Source organism: Anopheles merus, unplaced genomic scaffold (assembly GCF_017562075.2).
Source record: "Anopheles merus strain MAF unplaced genomic scaffold, AmerM5.1 LNR4000304, whole genome shotgun sequence".
Lineage (NCBI taxonomy): Eukaryota > Metazoa > Arthropoda > Insecta > Diptera > Culicidae > Anopheles > Anopheles merus.
Genome location: NW_024427884.1, coordinates 2451 through 19393, shown reverse-complemented (window position 1 = coordinate 19393; position 16943 = coordinate 2451). Strand labels below are relative to the sequence as shown.

At 43.5% G+C, this 16943-nt stretch overlaps 1 protein-coding gene across 1 annotated transcript in view; it reads right to left on the bottom strand.

The window, feature by feature from the left end:
• LOC121602119 (maternal protein pumilio-like) overlaps positions 1-15289 on the bottom strand; it is a 46624-nt gene extending 31335 nt beyond the window's left edge. Inside the window, exons 1-2 of the mRNA XM_041930884.1 lie at positions 15198-15289; positions 10137-12936 (exon numbers count right to left, since the gene is read on the bottom strand). The gene's annotated coding sequence lies outside the window, so the exon portion shown is untranslated. The remainder of the gene's footprint in view (positions 1-10136; positions 12937-15197) is intronic.
• Positions 15290-16943: the final 1654 nt, after the last annotated feature.

Sequence of the window (16943 nt, the reverse complement as noted above, 5' to 3'; positions counted from 1 at the left end):
AACCACATTTATATCAACTTCTTGTACAAAAATATGACGTACTAAAGCTAACAACTATAAATAAAAATCACAGAATATTCCCCGAGCATCCTTTAGATGGCGGAAAAATATCGTCGAACCAGGGGCACACGGCCACACCGCAAACGAGGGGAACAAACGCTGGTGGCACACAATGAACGCCGCATGAGAAAAAGTGCATCATAATGCTTCGGAAAGCCTGCTCCATTGGCATTAGGGACAGATGTTGCTGCTGTGCAGTATTTCAATACCTTGCCTCGCTGCATCATGCCCTGAGGAAGGCCCGAGAAGGAGATATTTTCCGGGTAAAGACCATTGCCGCAAATGAGGATCAAGCCGCACTCGAGGTGGTGTATGCGCACAGTACAACAAGGCAAACGACGCTGGTAAACTGGACCAAAGAGCAAACACAGATGAGTATTAGTAGTGTACCGACTTAAACACCACTTCCTAGGACAAACAAACTGCGTCCTTCTGGAAGGTGGACCTATTCTCGACAGCAAATGCTGGGGCTGGGGTTGAGATGATTATATTGAGAGAACCATTAACTATTGCGTATTGTGAGCCGTAGCTGCAGCGTTGGAAGTCCAATCGGAATTATTATGTATCGACAATACAGTGATACATTTCAGTAGCATTATGAGCATAGAAACGCCTTGAGCTGATGCTGCAAATGCGTTCTATTTCTGTTCTACTTTGCGTAGCTTTAATGAATTATATGAGGCTAATCTGTTTTACCAATATGTAACACACTCGATGCATAGATCTGCAACGGCTTAAAAAAAGGGAAGGTTTTAGTACTTTATGAAGGTTGTTTGCTACGCAGAGGTATCGCTAACCGATTCACTATCAAAGATAAACTATCCAAGCGTGAAAATGCTCAAATCCGAAATACAGTTGCACATAGATTTTCTTCAAGGACATTTGCCTCCTTATTTTTACTGCACTGTTTATTGTTTAAGATTCAAAAACAACAAACATATCTAAAACTTTTTGCGTTGATGTTCAATTTATTTAAATTAATTTTTAATTTTCAATATAAAAACAAAAACCTTTTTTTAAATTGCAGGATTGAAAAGGGACTAACTGAAAAAATAATAAGCTCTAAACTAAAGAAAAGTCAACTTCATCTTATAAAAAAGGAAAAGAAGTTCAATGTCATCTATACTAAAGATGTGCTCTCTTAGTAAGAGTAAATTAATTAAATTTCCAGTGAATAGTTCTAAGGACGATCTGATTGTTATGGCTCATACTGATGGGTTTTGTACCAATTCGGTTCGGAGTTTGAGTAAATTAAATTCGAAAATATTTAATCACTAGCCGACCCAGGGAGTGAGTGAGTTAAATCGTAAAAAATGCAAAAAGATTTATGTTGTGAATCCTTTTTTTATGAATATTTAGATTTCTACTATTCTACTGTTTCTATTCACTTAAAAGAAGCTTTTTTTTTTCAAGGTAGCTTTATGCCATGATAATCAACGGGATTTTTTTTATTGGGCAACGTAAGTATGATACTTAGATGACATTCATCATTGACAAAGTTAAAATAGGTTTTTTTGGATCTCATTTACTTAACGGTTGATTCATAGAGAGACAGAGTAGAGATAGAGGATGAAATCTTGTTAAGAGACATTAGAATTCAAATGATTGCTTCAACAATATTAATTGAAATAATTCATACAGGAGTTTCCAAGTCATTTTCGAATGTAAACTTTGTCATTCATCGCGTGCAAGATGTTAATCCACATAAATCGGATACTTCATTTCCATCAGCATATTTTTTTATTTCTTCAGCAAGATTTTCAACACATCTAAAGTTGGATTGATTTTGTAATGTGTTGAAAATCATGTGTAATAATATAAATTGTATTATTATGAATAATACGTATTATGAAGCAAGCACACAATTTGACAGCTGTTGAAAAACATCTTGTAGGCGGTGAATAATTATGAGCACATTCGAAAAAGACTTCGAAAACCCTGTAAGCCATTCGATACATTTAGTTCTATTGATTGTCCAACTCGGCCTTAAACAGGATGGGCCATGTTTAACGAATGAATGAAACTTATTCAGATAAAGCAGCGGTCGGCAAAGTCCGGCCCGCGGGCCAAATGCGGCCCGCCGCAACATTCAATCCGGCCCGCGAAAGGTTTTGACTGATTTTGAAAGATGTGAAGAAACTATTCCTATAAAAATTACTGAATATCTTTTAGAATAACATTTTATACCATCGTACTCTTTCAACTTTAATTAAAATACTATGGAATGACGGATCGATCGGTATGTTCGAACTCGAAGAAAAAATGTCTTTTTTCGGTTGGCTGTGAAAAAAAAAATAGAGGAGATAATTTCCTAACACGTACAAAATTTGAAAGGTAATTATTTAAGCATCCTTGGACAAATAAATCTAAGACTTTGGGAGTTGCCTTTCATCAGTTATCCGGAATTTTCGCCATTATGGACGAAGACATGCCTGTAGGCATCCTAAGTTTTCGCGACAAAATTGTTAGAGTTGAGCTTTTGCATCATGTTAGTCCAGAAAAATTCGATAGAACACATGTGACGGATGTTGTACCAGTTTGCGGACTTGGGTGTCATGTCGAAATTCTACCGAAATTCACATAATATTAACGCATTGACTTTGGCGTCATTGTTTGCCATTGCGAAGTCAGTGGACGTATTTTCTGCTTCCTGATATGTGTGTTAATTTTGCCATATTATTTCACTGTTTGGCTGGTTGCATCGATCTCCCTCCCCCGCTAACGCAGTAATGTAGCCACTAGTGCCTTTGTCTTCATTTTTAGCTTTTTTGGAGCCTCAAAAATAAACCTGGGCTCTCCTGCGATGCTTTGATTGTTGCCTAATAGTGCCAAGATGTTGGTGATCAATACGCAGAAATGTTCTTATGCGACGTCAGACTTCTGTACGCAGTCCATTTAAGACGCTACGGGGCGTCATTCGTTGATTGCGCACGCTTATAAGTTGGTTGGTTCACTTTTTTGGTCATCATGTTTAGAGTTCGACTGACAGAGGTGTCAAGGTAAGGTGACTGATGAGGTTTTCTGTTGTCTCATGGGCTATTGATAAGTTAATTGATCTGACGTGGCATGACATCTGACTTGTCCATAAAGCATTTTTATAATTACTGAATCTATGTTTGCTTCGATAATTGTTCAGCCTTTCAGACTTTTGTATCATCCCCGGAATATATACAATATTTTTTTAGGCCTGGGAAGATGGGGTCTTCAAGAAGCGTTATTGATCCCATTTTGTTATTTTTTGACTGATCACATTTTTAGTCATCTATTGCCGATTCTCAAATGATTAAAGATTAGAATTAGTTTTTAAAGTAGGTATCATTAATTTTGAACCATACTTGGATGATATAATTACAGAAAAACAACAATAATACCTAAAATGTTTCTAAAAGATTAAAATATAATAATTTAACCGCAAAAAAACCGCGTTCACCTGGCCCGCGGCACTCGATTATCTACTAAAGTTGGCCCTTCGCCTCAAAAGTTTGCCGACCGCTGAGATAAAGCATTTGACCAGCTTCTTGATTTTCAACACATCACAAAGAACTGTCAAACTCAATCCAGCTTGAGACGTGTTGAAAATCATTTGAAAGAACTGAAACATTATTGAGGTGCAAATACAACTTTTGACAGCTGTTGAAACCCATCTCGCAAGCAATGGAAAATTATGTAGACTTAGGAAATTGACTTGGAAAACCCTGTTAGAACACAAAAAAACTCTCATACACCCTAAGCTCAAGTCAAGCGACAAAATCGATACCCAACAACAGCTCGGAAGCAACAGAGCATCATCGAAGAAGAAATCCGACCCTTCACCACCCCGCTCCCCAAACTCACCACCGTAGACCAAGGTACCGGGAATAAAAAGAGCTGTGCGACCCCTCAGAACAACAAATCCGCACTCGCTAGATGCAGTGCGAAATGAAAGGGAAACATACAACATAAATCCACACACACGAACGCATGGAGCACATACACATTCGCTGCGGTGCTATACACATGGTGTGTGTGTGTGCGCGCGCTAGGGAGCAGCAGCCTTCATCTTGGATGGAAATGGAAAATCGTACCAAATCACCGTCAAACTGCCAGCGCGTTCTAATGCAACAGAGTGCGCGCAGCACTGCTGCCAGATGATGACGGCGACCAGCAAAGATGATGAAAGATTGAACATCAAATGGTGGTGGGTTTCGGGAAACGAGATGGGAGGCCCATGCCAGTTGCCGCCTGTTTCCGGCGGGGCCACACCAAGCCAACCGGCATGATTTCGATCTAATTTGTGCAAGAGAAGTGAAGGCTCAGGTGCGCCAAAGCGCACATCACATCGGAATCCAACACCAATACTATCCTACAGGGCTGCTTCATATGCCTTTTCCTGCCTCAATGGGGTAGCAACTACATCATTACCGGTGGGAGAAGTTTCCAAATTAGTCCTCGCGCTGTGGAAGCATCATAAAAGCGGAACACGCTTCCACCAACACCACACAACACTTGGTAGGGGCTCGCGAAGAAGGCTCGGAGAAGCCTCGAAGACGACCAGAACATTCATGGGTCATTGCTTGTTCTTTTCCACTGCGCGAGACACAATCCGCGGCGGATCGATGGAAAAGGAATCGGACGCGATCACACACGGTGGTGCTGCTGGCGGCAGTTGCTGGGTGGCAGGCAAAGCGAAAGGTGATGGTAAAAAAGATTGAGCACGATACTCCGGGCACACACACACACATGCCAGAGAGCGCGCCAAGACAACGAGCGGGAAGAAAAGTGAAAGAGCGCGCTAAGAATGTGACGGGAAAGAAAACACACGCAGAACACATTCTTACCGTAGCCCCAGAGCGCGCAGAGCAGAGCAGAACGTGTGCAGGCGCACACCACAATGCGGCAAAGTGAACGGCGGATAGGCAAATTTAATGCTACGCGCAGATTTGTGTTGTGTTTCTTCTTATGCTTCTTCCCTTTGCCCCTCTCCCTCCCCTTCCCTTTCACCGTGGGCATCCAACCTTTTTGCCGCAACGGAACACAGGTGAACGAACGAAGCAGCCACGGCGGAGCAGTGTGTTCGGTCGAGCCTATACATGCGCCGCTTCATACGTGTATGTGTGGGGGGCAGGGTTGTGTTGTGTTTATTGTACTTGTGTGTTCGGACCGGGCGCTTGGAGTGCAAAAGAAGGGAAGTTAAGCCATTTGAAGTTTATCTACCACGCTACTCAAGTGTAAACTTCAATTCACTTTCTCAGTCTGCCACAGGTTCTCGCGCTCGTTCCGACCAGTTCCCGCTCCCTCTCTTCCTCCCATGTTTCATTGTGAGTGCGCTCTCTTGTGGCTTTGCGAACGAAAGGCACATTCTAACGTGCCGGTAACTGTCATGCTGCGGCCTCAATGGAGACATCAACCCCTAACGAGCAGTGAGGCTTTCCCGGGGTTTGGGGTGCGCACTGGTTTGCCATAATTCCAGAGGCCGTCCGGATTGAGAAGAACGTTGCCCACACCCGCACAACAATCGCTGTGACCCGCAATAAAACCGTTCATCAGAGGCACCCCGCAAAAACGAGCAATATTCGGGCAAATTCTTGGTGCTAGATTTTTGCACCGAGCCGAGTTCACGCACTCACTCATTTCTCTCTCATACTCTCATACAGCGTATACTAGGATCGTTGCTATATTGGTGAAACGCACAGCGCAAGATGGTGCGCTCTACACCTCCATCTTGCCATAGCTATCGGTGACAGGACAATGACAACGTACCGTGAAATGTCAACTGCAGTCATAGCAGGGACGGGACGAGCAGCATATGCGACACACACAAAAAAAAAGAATCAGGAAGAGACGGCAGAGAACATCAATTTTCTACCCAAATGTTTCGAACGGCTTCCATGCACGCTTGGGATCATGCGTGAGAACACCGGGAGAAAGGTACATGGCAGAGAGGAAGGCGTGCTAATGCCATTCGGAAATCGTTGCATTTGACGTTCCACGAACTGACAGCAGCGTGATGGAGCAATACTACTTCGTAGCATTCAGGGAAGGTGTTTTTTTATTATTATTATGATGTATGGCCTGATTGGAAACATAACATTATTCCAGGTTGACTTGGAGGGAGAAATATGATCGGACTACAGTATGTTTTTCCTTACAACAAAGCGCATCTAGTCGCAGCTATATTTTAAATAAAAGAACTATTATTCCTGTGAAGTCAGCAAACAGCTCTCATAAAATACAAGCAACACCAGTAGAAATAGCACTTTATAATATAAGTTATAAAGTAATACCACATATTCTGTCAAAAGTTTTAATAAAATGTCAAGATAATACAGGATCTACCAGAGTTGGAAGCGTAAGTTGCTTTAAAATTAGGACAAGATTCCAAAAATTAAGTCAAACCTCATTAACAAAAAAAGTTAACAAATTGAGAAATTTTGTTAAAAACTTTAATGTAGAAGAACAAAAATATTGCTCTTTGAACCCAAAACCTGTTCATTTATTTTAATCTTATTACAATGCTTCTGTTTAATATTTAATTTTTAATGTTTGGTTTTACACTAATCCACTAATCCACTAATCCTAGCCTGGGATCTTACAGTAAATTACTATGATAATTTCTCAGTAGATCATTTTTCGGTCATCTGCATGTCTAATTGTAGAATTGTAGAGCGAGGTCCAAAGAGATAAGTCAGCATTTCCTAATTAATACACCTGTTTTTTGTTTACTGTACACACTAGTGTTGGCTAAATATCATTCAGATTCATGTATCTGAATGAATCTGTGATATTATTCGATGAATCAGAATGAATCGGAACGATTCTTTGAAATAATTCAATGAATCAGAATACCGATTGCAAAGATTAGTGCATCTCGAAAGATTCATGAATTTCAGAAGACTCATGAATCTCAAAAGATTCGTGAATCTCGAAAAATTCACGAATCTCTAGGGATTCAAGAATTTCGCTTATTCATAAATCTCCAAAGATTCATAGAGCTTGAGCTTTTCATTATTCTTCTTGTTGGCGTAACACCCAACGTGGTCATGCCAACCTATACAGGCTTTTCATACTTCTTCGAGAAGTACCACGCAGCCATATAGTTTATCTTGCTACGGGGAGACGATCCATGCGTAAAACCCACGACGTGCATATGTTGTTAGGTGGGATCAAGTAAATTCAATATTTTGCAAATTACACATCTCTTAAGATCCATTTACCCGTGGAGATATATGAATTTAATGGATGTAATCTAGTAAATTTATGAATCCTTGGAGACTCATAAATCCATCTTTACAAATGATTAAAATGATGATCTGTGAAGATTCTTGAATCTTTAGTGATTCATTAATCTTTGAAGAGTCGATTTGAGATTCGAATCACTTATCACTGCAGATTTAGATGAATGAATATCAATGAATGATTCTTGAAACCCAGCGGTAATCAAGCATTTTTGCGCAGTACTTTGCGTTGGTAAATCATTCAACGTAGTGGTATAACGGTTACTTCGTTTGCCAAAAAAGCTGAACTTCAGCCAATCCTCAATTACACGTGATGAAGGTTTGTATGAAATGGAATATGTAATCTATTGTTTGATTTTCTGCATTATCCTGAAAGTAAATTTGTACATTGCATTCCTTGTAATATACATTACCAAACATGTAATATAATGCATAAACTACACCAATATTCATATCTTCTATTGATAATATCATTCCCGCATACACACACGCGCGTTCTAAATCATGCTTCCTTCCGGAATATTCCGCTCTATCCCTTTTTAACCCTTTTACTTAGTAACAGTGCTGGTTTAAAAGTAATGTGCGCCAGTCTGAAACATATAATCGAATAAACACATCATAACCCCGGTTGGTGCGCCCGGAATGGTAAACAGAACCAAACATGCCGGTCCGCCAGGCGTGTGTACGTATCACCCACTCTGTTCTCCATTCGTTGGACTTGCTGCGCCATTGCCACTCTGCCTGACTGCCGGAATGGGATTAAATGACATAGGTCATAAATAATCCCAAATGCATCTGCCCCCTCGGACATGTTGGGAAAAGGGCTAGTCGCGCTTGTCGAGTTCCAATGTATTCCCTAAGGATGTATTCCCACGGTTATCTTGATAATGGCCTTACACTTTTTTTAAACCACTCGTTAGTGCGCCTACTTAGCGTAGGTGATTTGTTTGAAGCTTTATGTGAGTCTAGCAAGAATTCCGCTGAACAGCAACACTTCATTTTTTCTGCCGTTTGGAACATCCCTTTTCACTGCAAGCGAAATTTCGCTATTTTAAATGCGTAATTTTACACTTAACTAGTGGTTTGAAAACGCCAGCAATTTTGTTATCATCGAAGAAGACATTTTGAGCGACATTTATTCCAGTCCATTAGCTCAGATCCTTGCGAGCTCGATTAAGCTCGTAAATTGATTAACTAAATAGTGTTACATTGCCCCAGCATCAGAACAAACGGCACGGAACCGTCCTTATCTTCGCTCAGTTCAATGAGACATGCAAAAAAGCAATACTCACATCCACCAGCCACACCTGACACGAAGGGCGAGTAATGTTAGCGCATTATTAGTAGCGATCGTGCCAATTGCACAAAACCCGTACAGATACTTGCACAACGGTGCTAACACTGCTACTGGTGGGTGGTGTTGTGCGTTAGGGGAAATTACCCGGAGTGGAAAGATGATCGACGAGCGACAAGCATCATTGCATATGTAAAACGTGCCATTTCTACCAGAGATTGCTGGATAACGCTTTTTTTGTCCCGCTGCGCAGTTGTATCGGACACATCTTTACCTAATGTAGAACGATATACACAATTTGAACCATAGTTATTTAGAATGTTTTAATTTTAAAACCATAACAATCAAACAGGACTAATGTTATATTACTTCAGGTGTTTAATGGTGTGGTAAGCAACAGCCGGTCTGGTGATACAGTCGTCAACTCGTACGACTTAACAACATGCCCGTCATGGGTTCAGATCCCGAATAGACCGTGCCCCCATACGCAGGACTGACAATCCTGTTATGGTAACAACATGTCAAAGAAAGCCAAGCTCACTTCACCAGTGGGTACAGGCAGGCCTTGTTGTTGGCGCAACGGTTGTTGGGTCAAAGAAGAAGAAGAAGAAGAAGAAGAAGAAGAAGAAGAAGAAGAAGAAGAAGAAGAAGAAGAAGCAACAATCCTTGTATCATAATTGATGCTTCTACTTGATGTATCGTTCTACACTATCCCGGCATTACAGGGTGGTCTCCAAGTCATTTTTGAATGTGCACATAATTATTCACCGCATTAAAGATTTTTCAACAGCTGTCAAATGGTTTATTTGTTTCAAAAAGAAATTTAACTTTCATCACACGATTTTCAACACATAACAAAGAACTCAATCCAGTTTGAGTCGTGTTGAAAATCATGCTGGAGACATGAAGAATTATTGTGATGGAAATTAAATGTCAGATTGATGAGGATTAACATCTTGCGCGCGGTGAATAACAATGTTTACATTCGAAAGTGACTTGGAAAACCCGTTATACAGGATTGTACTGTAAATAATGGAATCCTTACTACGAGGATACGATTGGGAATCGATCTACTTGAGGCTTATAGAGGAGGAGATGCGCCTTAGACCATCCAATCACCCCATATCTTCTTATCTATTTACTAATAAATTCTGCCTCTGAATTGTAAATGAAAACATAAATTAATTCATAACATTCAACCTCGAATGGACTATTATGCTCCTCTGATTTTAAAGTATCTTTGAAGCGTAAATAAAAAACTAATCGATAAGCAATTTTACTGATCGACTACCGATATATTAATATATTTTGTATCGAATTTTGTTGCATAGAAATTATATGTTATTTTGCTGACGTTCTCATACAAAGAAACGATTTATGCACGTAGCCAAGTACAGCAGCTAAACAAGCAGCGAAGAGGGAATGGCATGAGCACGAAGTTGATATGAATTAAATGTGCTTTGAATCGTTAACATATACTAAATCTCTGTATCATTCATCGGTACTAAAGAATAGTATCGCATGCCATATACAAACGAAAAACCCATCCCAACCCCATTCGAACGTACCTTCACGATTGTTCCGATGTGCTGTTGTGCCGCAGCAGAAGAAAGTTCAGTGTGGAGAGCGCGGCGAGTAGAGTAGAGTTGCCTTTTGCTCGCACGCAGCGCACAGAGACACACCCGGAATAAGATGAGACCCGCGCGGTTGGACGACCGTCTATCTCCCTGCCACTGGCCCCCGCTCGGATGAGAAATGGTGGTTTTTGTTTGAAAACAACAACTCCACGGCGCGCTCTTTGCTCTCGTGCTGAGGCGGCCGAACGGTGCGCGTTTTTTTTTTTTTGGGGGACGGGGTTCAGCAGTTTGTGTTGAGCATAAAACCCCCAGGTCCTGCGCGTTGGTATGCGTGTGTACAGGGCCTTCTAGATTGCTACGGCCAGTGCGCTGCTATCCTCGTCGCCTCGACGTCGTTGCGTCGTTGCTCAATCCGCCAGTTGCGGTGCAATATCGCAACAGCTCACGCACACACACGGCCGGGAAGGAACCGCGCGCCGCTACAGATAGCAAAAACCGAGGCGCGTCTGCTTTGTTGAGTGGCAAGCAGCTTCTAAAACAGCAGCACAATTCACACACACACAGATCGACAGACACACTATTCAACCGCACACTCGGAATGCAGCAATGCACGTTGGGGTGTTGGTGGTGTTTGGGGTCGTCTCAGGCGTGAGTTGCAGCGACCGATTGCAAGCTAACAAATGAAATGCGATTTGTTTTCACAACACTATGCACTGCTTTCTTATTGGTATTGATGACACATTTGATTTAGAATTGAATGTAGTGGTGGCGATAGTGGGGGGAGGTGAGTGGCAGGATAAAACCAAAAAAATATACACACTGTACACGATACACACACACACAAGACGATGCACCTCGCTTTTAGTTCGTGTGGAGCGGCTGGCTGAACAAACGCAGCTATGCAACAACAGCACACACAGACGCACACGCACGCACGCACACACTCGTACTGAACACTGGCAAACAATACGCAAGCTTTCCACTACGCACACTGCAACCTTTGGCACAGGCACGAGCGCGCTTACACACCGGCAAGGATTGAAATTACTTCTCCAAAACCGGGAGGAAAGATTCGCAGACCTATCGGTCCTATGCACTTTTGCTGTACACACTTTCACAATGCACACACGCGTGCGCTTACACCTACACGAGAACGCTATACACTTTTTTATATTTTTATATTACCAATGTACACACTTGTATGCTGTAGCCTGTGGCCTGAACACAACGGGGATCGATTATGATGATGCTTCTATTGAAAACTACTGCGACGTGCTTCCTGCTTCTCACACACACATACACAGGCTCGCACACGCACTTTTGACCGCGATCAATACAAAAACTTACACACAAGCACGCGCGTACGCTTCAAGAACTATTATTTGCGCGATCGCATGAATCGCACGCGGATGGACGCACACAGTACGCAATCGGCTTATTTGAATATGCGCGGAGGCGGTGTTGGTCGGCGGTCAACAAACGCATGGGTGAAGGCGCGATGGCCAAGGGCACCAGTGACAGAGACGGAACAATTGTTTCACAATAGACTGACGAGACACATACGCATACACACACACAAACATACATACACAAAAACGGCTTCACTCTTCCGAAACAAGAACGCCGCACGCATACGCACACGCACGCACGCACAGAAGAAGTATATACACAACATACACAGGCGCATCCACAAACACAACCGGCTACGGTTCGCAGAGTGGCGTGAAGATGCGAGAAACACTATCCGTGTGCTGTATCACTATTTACACCGCGCTGCAGCTACAGAATTCCCACTTGCCGGAGAGAGAGCGCTGGGCGGCTCCTGGTTACGATTATTTGCGCAACCCTGCACACATACACACGGCAAGAAAAGACAGCCACACTTCCAGACGCAGCGCCAGAGCTGGATCGGCCACCCGCGAGGGAGGGAGGGAGGGAAAACAGAACAAAATTAAAATGCACGCCGCGATCGCAAACGATACACACGCACCAAAGGTTCACGCACGATAGGGAGGTAGTGTATTTCGTCACACTCCAAGAAATCCTGCTCCTCACCGAACAGATGTCGTACGTGTGTGTGTATGCGGGATGATTCCACAGCAACGAGGAAGCTAACAGAGATGGTGGCGATGGTTAGGTGAGCACAGCAGATCTCACCGCGTGAGAAAAATCGCTCGCCTCACACGCCTCGTTTGTCGCACAGCTCACGCGTGTTGCGGTTTTTGATGATGGACGAAATTATCGCAGCAAATAGAACCGACCGAATACAGTCCTACACATGTACGCCAAACACAAGTACAGCACTGCGGGAAAAGTCAATTGTTGCACAAACAAATAACCAATCACTTCATTCATCCGTTTGACAACTGCGACTGTTCTTTAAAATCGAGCCTTTCGATTCAATTTCTATACAGGTCTGTACAACAGGAACGCAAAAAACCAGGAACTGGTGCTGGTGAAGGAGAGATGGGGCGGCCGTGATACAGAATATCACGCATAGGTTTTCGGTTCGAATTTCCAGGAAAAAATGGAGCCGGATAATTTTGCCGTTTGCGGATTTCGGCGAATGGAAAGGAGAAACAAAACAAAAGAACACAACGTTCCAGAACGATTCAAAAAACGGGACAGCAAATCGTAAGGTGTACGATCAAGATAGCAGTAGTAGTAAATGGTGGTGGTGGTGGTGGTGTTGGATTTAATGGTTGTTGGTTGGTTGGTGGATGCACTATTTTACTTGATAATTTTGTTGCTCACTTTATCACTAACTGTACACGGGCGTTTCGGTTGAAGCCTGACAAAAGGGAGAGAAGAGAGGGGAAAATAAGAGATAAAAAATGAATATCACAATCAGCGCTGCAGATGTCAACATTTCTGAAAAAAGACCAACAATATCTAACAACGACCATGTGCACATTTATCCTTTTTTTTCTTTTCATTCCTCATTGCAATCAATGAAAGCTGCCTTTGCCGAATGAAAACTTTCCGGAATTGAACAGGCCGCAATTAAATGACCAGATAGAGACCAATTCCTTCAACATGCACCGACACAAGTTTCCAATTCGTTGCCTCGTACCCTGCCCACCCTCCAACATACATTGCGGAAAATAGCCCTTTTGCCTGCCCACCTTTATGCAAAACTTTGTGTCATACAATAAAAAAAAACGGCAAACTGGTTCATACAACTTGGTAATGGCAAGGAGAGCTGGATAAAAGGCTGGCACAGGCCAGGAAGAATTTCCTTCATCCGAGCAGAGCAAGACAGCAGCACCAGACAGTGTACACCCAGCCCCAGAAGCATAACACCGTTCCATATTTCCTTCATCTATTCTGACAGCAGCATATGCGTGATTGTATGCGTGTAGTTGTGTCCGCGGTGAGTAAGAATGGTGCGCTGCGACCGGAACAACCACACCAACACACGAGCATACACATACACACACACAAACACCTAGAACCAGGCAGGGGCAATTGACAAGTAGGAAGAAGAAAAAAATCGTTGTGAAAGAACCATTATCCTTCCGGAGGCAGCAGAGTTTTCGTCTCTCGATCAACCTTTGCTGCCATTGATGCAGTACAAACCATTCAAAAGCTTCCCCCAAAATGGTCTGCATTAATGCGCGCTGTACAGTTTCCTTTGCCCCATGCGACGATTTCGTGAGAACTCCCTCACCTATTCCATCTAGGTAGGGGAGTGGGAGGATGGGCACGGAACTGCATCGAATGAAAACCCAGCCACATTTGCCCAGTAGGCTGGGGGCAAAGCTTTTCCCCCTTTTCCAGCGGGTTCTCGAAAAGCGGGAGTAGCGGAACAACCGCGCGAACGAAAAACCTGGTTCGGGGACCGCCTTTGTTACGCCATTTGTTTTTTCGCAAAACGAACAAAACATCTCCCCGCGTACATCAGCCGTGTAGAAGCTGCTGCTGCTGCTCCACACGCACGAACACACACACACATATATATTTATATATATATATATATATAGAAAACCAATGGAGTAGTATACTTGCCTCTGCCGCCATCCAGAGCAATTCAATGGGCCCGTCTACTAAAAACTATATGTACACACAACTCGATTTTCGTCCGTGCACACGGTGAGACGCGCTGAATACTTCTGACACTGGCCGCAGCACACCAGCGCAAGAGCGTACCAGGGCAAGAACTCGTACATCCCGCAACAATCCGAGAGCGCGAGCGAGAGAGAGAGAGACAGAACGTGTGAATGTGTGCGTGTGTCTCTAGCGTTGAGAGAGAGAAAGAGAGAGACGGAGCGTTGTGCTGCTCTCGCGCGCGCTTGTGAGACCTTTCCTGCTAAAAACGCTTCTCATTTCCCTCTCTTTCTCTCGCTTGCACGCTCGTGCGCCCGTTTTATCCGTCCACCGACCCTTGGCGGCGCGCCGCTTACACCCATACGAAAAACCTAACCGCAACCGAGTATCGAGTTTAATTCCGGGCTGCTACTGATGCTACCTTACCACTACTATCACTCCACTACACACGGTAGAGCAATGAGAAAAGACAACTAGAACAACAACAACAACAAAAAGCCAATGCGACGACGACGGCAGCAAGGCTTCCGCTGCTTCCAAGCGAATCGTCCCCGGCTTGCTTTGTCGCAATGCAATCCACGCAAGGTGTGTAGCACCAGAACAAGCGCACAGGCACATCCACCCCGTGCTATTTCTTTCCTTCCGTTGGATTCTTCCCCCTGGCCATGTGCTACTGCACGACGAAAAAAAAAAGAACCCCCACCGAACAAGTGCACCATTGTCTGCAGCATTCGCATTATGCACGCACGGAACATCTCTATCATGGTCAATGCACACCGAATCGTTCGCACACACACATACACACGCATACGCACTCCCACTCGCGCTAACGCACACACACACACACACATGCATGCATTAGCGCATAGAACGGCCGTTTATCGTAAAACCTACACCACAGGATGCCAGGCCAGACTCTTTCCGGTCACCTTTTTGTGTTTTAATTCTATTCCCAACACGATTAGGTTGCGGCACCCTGGCAGTATCGGGCATGCCCTTCCTTACCTTGAACCCAACTCGCGGAATGCCGAACTACGCGGCCGTACGGCACAGACCCGGCCAACTTTTTTTTAATCGTCGCTACACCAGGGGCGGAAGGATGTGTACAAGGATGTATGTTGCTGCGGTGCTGCGGACACAAACACGCTGCTTCGTTCACGCACGACCAACACGCCGTCCCACAAAATATAGGTACAGGTCCACGGTTCTGTATGTCCGCCGCGATGGGGTTCTCTGGTGATGAGCTTCACCGTCGTCGTCTTGTTCTTGGCACAGTGTTGGTGCCGCACCGCGGCCCGGTTCTCTATCCTTTTCTCTTGTGCCTTCCCTCGCTCTCTTTGGCCAGAACTGGGAGAGTCAGCTGAGATGAGCGAGCAAACATCGAGCACCGAGGTGTACAGATGGCAGATGGGGCCGTGTTGACAAGCAACATTACGAAACAAAACGGGGTGCGTTATTGGAAAAACGATTTTGTATGACGTTGGAATGAAGTTTAAAAAGTTTTGGAGGAAGATACATATTTTTGCAAATTTGTAGCGGGTTATTTAAGGTCAAAAAGCATGGGAGAAAACCTGGACATGCTCTGGTCTCACTATACACCTTGGCTTTCTGTTCGGTGTATCTGTTCTGAGCAGCTGCTACGGACATTCATTGCACTGCCGTCCTGCTTCTTGGTCAGAAACGACACACCGTTTAACAATGCAAACTCCTCAACCGTACATGATAAAAGTAGCCCCCGCAGGCCAAATGCCAGTTATCAAGAGCTCGCCAACGCTCCAAATTGGTGCGATTTTCCCTCGCTGACGAGCGTTTTTGAAAGTTGTTGCGAGGGTTTTTGAGGGTTTAAGATGGCCACCATAATACTGGCGCTAGTGTGTAATTATGTAGGTAGACAAACTTAATCGGCAATAAAATGCACTCAACTACTCCTCCATCTCCCCCTCATTGACCCCAAGGGGTCCTACATTTCATGTGTGAGCTATATTAGCATCTGCGCTCCGCCGTCTCACCTGCTTATACATGTTCTACTATCAACTATCAACTGAATCGGTGGTGTATTTTTATGCACTTCATTCTTTCTTTATGTCTTCATTCTTTTTTATGTCTTCATTCGCTTGTGGCCTTGAGGCGCTGGGGGAATCGAGTAAAGCCGGTATTGAACTTTAAACGGTAGTTTTATTAATGTATTTATTTCGTGCCAGTTCTAACGAGGCCATTCGCGTACCATGCCGTTTGATGGTTACGAAGCTATATCAAACAAGCGTATGTGTAGGTGGAACTCAAATAAGTATAAAATGAACATGTTTCATCATTATCCACTCCATGTATGAAAGTAATATGTGATATTTCAGTGTAATAAGTTCCGGATTTCTTTCCGTCCTAAGGTTCCAGAAGAATTTTACACTTCATCCTGCTATTTTTCTTGTTCTACCCATTTCAAGCACAACGTGGCCATGGCATTTTGGTATTAGCCATAGCTCGCACGTTTGGAACTGTGCGTATAATAACAACAACATATGAAATCAAATAAATGTCATCAAATGTCATCATCATTGCCATTTCTTAAACTAAATTTGTTTTCCTCGTATGGCACAGAGTAAGAAGAAAGAAATTTTAGATTTTTTTCTTATATGTTTTTATTTAAATAACAAGCACGATGTTACTCTTTAGATAAGTTGCACTTCCGTAAATCTTCTTCTTCTTCTTCTTTGGCTCAACAACCGATGCCGGTCAAGGCCTACCAACCCACTT